Below are 4,268 nucleotides of genomic sequence, written 5' to 3'. Positions count from 1 at the left end.
AATACCTCCCAGGAAGCCCCTAGAGAAACCCCTTCCCTTTTGCGAGCCCCCCCCCCTTGGCTTCTTCTCTCTCTCTCTCTCTCTCTCTCTCCCCCCTCTTCTTCAGGAGACCTCTCCCCCCTTCACTACCCGTTATGGGGTGCAAGCAATACAGGGGAGAAAGAGAGGAAAGATTTGCAGGCAGTCAGGCAGAAAGAAAGAAAGAAAGAAAGAAAGAAAGAAAGAAAGAAAGAAAGAAAGAAAGAAAGAAAGAAAGAAAGAAAGGCACCTTCAGCTCTTCATGGGATCTCTCTTTCACCCTCACATACACTTGAAGTGACATCATCAATGGAGAACATAAATAAGGACAGGCGGGGAGAGGAAGTGGCTGTTTGAGGGGGTCTTCTGGACCCTTTATAAGAGAAAGTGGGGAGGAAGGGGAAATTAGAGGTCTTTCTGTCCTGCTGCTCCCCAGGGGCAGCGGCAAAGTGGGGCGGGGGGGAATCACCAAGTCCTCTCCACTCTTTTCAAAGCTTCCTAAGGTCAGTGCAAGCAGTCAGGGTGCCAGAGGAGAGTGTTGTGGTTTTGGACCAAAACTCTCCTGATTCTCTCATGCACTTTGAGGAGTGGCCATCCAAAAACACTTTATTTCTCCATCTCTAGGGGAAAGTTTCACTTGCGGGTGTGATTTTTATCCCTCTTTTTTAAAATTACAGTGGGGTCTTGACTTGAGAACTTAATCCGTATTGGAAGGCGGTTCTCAAGTCAAAAAGTTCGCAGGTCAAATCTGCATTTCCCATAGGAATGCATTGAAAACCATTTGATCTGTATCCGCTCTTTTCCGTCCATAGAAACTAATGGGAAGTTGCTATTACGCCTTCTGCCACTAGAGGGGGATATGTTGTTTCTTTTTTTTTTTCCTTAGGTCAAGAAAGGTTCAGGGAAGGCAGGGAAAAGTGCAGTCCAGGCAGTACAGTACCAGGCAGTCTGAAGACTGTCTCCCAATCCACTCTCTAAATGCTGGGAGGAGTGAGGAAGCAGACAGGCACCCTTTTCACTGGCCAGCAGTTAACTGAAAGTTCAAATTTTCCACTTTCCCTGCCTCCCACGTGGTTTTTTTTTCAGTTTGTAACTCAAATCTAAGTACGTAAGTCAAGTCAATATTTTTCTATGAGAGCGGTTCGTAAGTCTAAATGTTCATAACTCAGGCCGTTCGTAAGTCAAGACCCCACTGTAGTAAGCAGAATACAAGAAAGCAAAGTTGGTGTGAGCCATTTGGATGTATTTTTAAACGTTCATGTAAAAACAGGAAAATGTCTTGGGTACCTTAGTAAAGACTGAGGTACCTGCGCTCAACAAACAAGAGAACAATATAAAATCGGCTGCCAGTGTCATGGGGATGGTCCTTAAGGTGGCATGGCAGGCACCAAACAGCTGTACGACTTTGTCTAGCGTGATTCTCAGTGGGTGATGAGAGGGAGAATCAGCATGTCTTGCCTCACAAACCTTCTAGACTTCTTTGAAACAGTGAGCAGCCATGTGGATGCAGCATGCAGGTGAACCAGTGGAGATGGTCTATCTGGATTTTCAGGAGGCGTTTGACATGATCCCTCACCAAAGGCTGCTGAGAAAACTCAACAGTCAGGGGATAAGAGGGCAGGTCCGCTGATGGATTGAGATTTGGTTCAGAACCAGGAAACAGTAGCTGTCACGTGAAGAATTTCACATATAGAAAGGCTCTGGAGTAACATGGAATAATTAGATGGGGAAAAGGGGATGCAAGGCAGGAAGAAAGGCATTTGGGACGAGACTCATGGAGAAGGAAAAAAAATTCCCCGCCTTTCTTCCGCCAGGCCTGATTTTGTGAATGGGAGCCATCGAAACCGCATCCCTCTCACCTCCCTGCTTTTCCGGGGCTGCTTCTTGGTGCCTTGTGGAAAACACACTGGGTGCCTTTGTGAGTCGCAGGGATTCCCTGGGACACACAAAAGTGTGTGTGGGAATGAGTTCCAATGGGGGCTGCCCCGGTTCTCAAGCTCTGGGCATCCTCTTTCCTCCCCCACCTAAAAGCCCCATCCGTCAAGGGCAGTGGGAAGTCTGAGGTCAGAGGGATCATCCCATGAATCCTGGGGATTTTCCACTCCTCCATGAGTCAAGAAAAGTGATTTCTTTGAACCTTGCCTTCTGCATATGAAGGGAATGGGCTAGTTTAGAGCTTTCACGGCAGCTCACGTGACCCACATACAAATCAGCTGAGAAAGACAAGCAGGCATGAAGAGCAGTTCAGGCCCAAAAGTATTGCTCTGGATTTGGATTGTGGAAAGAAAGGGCTTCACTCAATGTAGTGTCCTTCATTCACATAGAAGTGTCTGCACTGGGGAGAAACCACAGAAATGCATGGATTGTGGGGAGAGCTTCAGAAACAGCAACAACCTTCAGTCGCATCAAAGAATTCACACTGGGGGGGACATCATCTAAATGCATGGAGGGTGGAAAAAGCAGGGAGAGGGGTTCAACCTCCCGAAATGTGTGCAACACACAAGAACTTTGTCCCAAAGCACAGCCACCCCCCAGGCCATCAGCCCTGTGCTGCCTTCAGCGATTTCCAAGTGTGGACCTTCCAGGATGAGGTCCACACCAGTCGAGTGAAGGGGGCCTGGCCACCACAGGACAACCACTACCTCTTTGGCCTCCTCAAGAGAAAGGGTCCAGGCTGGAGATGCCTGGTGGTCTCCTGTCCACCTACGATACAAATAATTACTAAAAAGAAATGGTGACTATTAGAAACAGATGACATGTTGGAAATGTAAATTACAAGAGAGAACCTTATATTATATGTGGTGGACATGTAGAGAAGCAAAAAACTATTGGATGCCAATACATGAATGTTTGCAGAAAATTCTAATATGTAGTATTCCATTTAAACCAGAATTATTTTTATTAAAAATGTTGCCAGAGACTTTGGATAGGAAAGAGAGCGATTTGTCAATACATATAATAACCGCAGCCGGAATATTATATGCATGGAAATGGAAGAAATTTTAAATACCAAACTGAAGAATTAATGGAAAAGATTATGGAAGTGGCAGAGATGGGCATAGTAAAAAAAAGCTTTGAAAGGCAATTCAGTCCAAAAATGGGAACCTATATATAACTGGATCCGTTCTAGAATTTGAAAGCCAAATGCGATAATTTTAGTGCAAAATAGTCAAATAACTCTAGTTGGAGGTATATAGGCAATTAACAGCTGCCTAGAGTGGTCATTTTGAACAGATAGGCGGAGTATAAATAAAATAAATAAAATAAAATAAATAAATAAATAACAGATACAGCAGGTCTTAATACAATGGTATGTACAGACAATACAGTATGTGATAAGGAATGACATGATAGATTGCAGCAAAGTGTGCTCCTTACGTACGTCGAGCAAGGAAACAGACACCAACTTAACCCACAGAAACATGTGGAGAAGCATGCCCCAATAAAAAAAGTCTTTATTTTTATGAGGCAAACATGAAAGAAGGGCTAAGGAGGAGGAGCAATGGGAGGTGATTCTGCAGGTGTCCGGAATGAGGACAATAATTCACACTTCTAGCTCCGTGTCAAGCGCCCAGTCTTCTCCAAGGACAAATTTCCAATTCGAAACCTTTTAATATAAAGTGAAAGAACCTCAGACGGACACCTCCTCCTCCCTTGTTCATTCTTGCCTGCTGAAAACTGGTTTACACCATACAGCAAAGGAAGTTACAGAAAGCAAGATGGCTATGGTAAAGCTAGGATATTTTTATATATTTATTTATTTGATTTTTCTACTGCCCATCTGGAACAAGTCCACTCTGGGCGGTTTACAATCAAAAACACATAAGATTAAAACAAACGATGAAAAATAAAACGAGAAGCCTGACCTGAGGAGTGTATTCGGCTTCTCTGGGTCCTCTTTTTCCTCCTCTTTCTGGGCTCCCTCAAGCCCCTTGTAAGCCAGTGGCCTGACCTTCCTGCCTAGGCTTGCTTCTGCTTCTGAAGAATTTACAGAACAGTTAATTCCTACCCTCCCTTTTTATTAGCAATATGTGCTTCAGCGACAGGCAAGACCACTCCACTTTCTCGTCCTAAAGGGATGGGTTGCAAAAGGTTTTTAGAGATGACCTCCAAGACTGTGGGGAAAATTTATGCTGTTATGCTGTTACAATGTATATGTCTGTGGCAGTAGCAAATGTATATCTATGACAATGGCAGGCCTCATGCTAAAACTGCAAGTCACTAGTTTCCAGTAAGGATGATCATTAGCC

At 44.4% G+C, this 4,268-nt stretch overlaps 1 protein-coding gene across 1 annotated transcript in view; it reads right to left on the bottom strand.

Annotated features, from left to right (window-relative positions):
- Positions 1-4,268, bottom strand: part of LOC140703737 (uncharacterized) — a 465,058-nt gene that overhangs the window by 364,534 nt on the left and 96,256 nt on the right. The window lies entirely within an intron of this gene.

The sequence above is a fragment of the Pogona vitticeps genome, chromosome 2 (assembly GCF_051106095.1).
Source record: "Pogona vitticeps strain Pit_001003342236 chromosome 2, PviZW2.1, whole genome shotgun sequence".
In the NCBI taxonomy this organism is placed as follows: Eukaryota; Metazoa; Chordata; class Lepidosauria; order Squamata; family Agamidae; genus Pogona; species Pogona vitticeps.
This window is presented reverse-complemented; position numbering and strand designations above follow the sequence as displayed.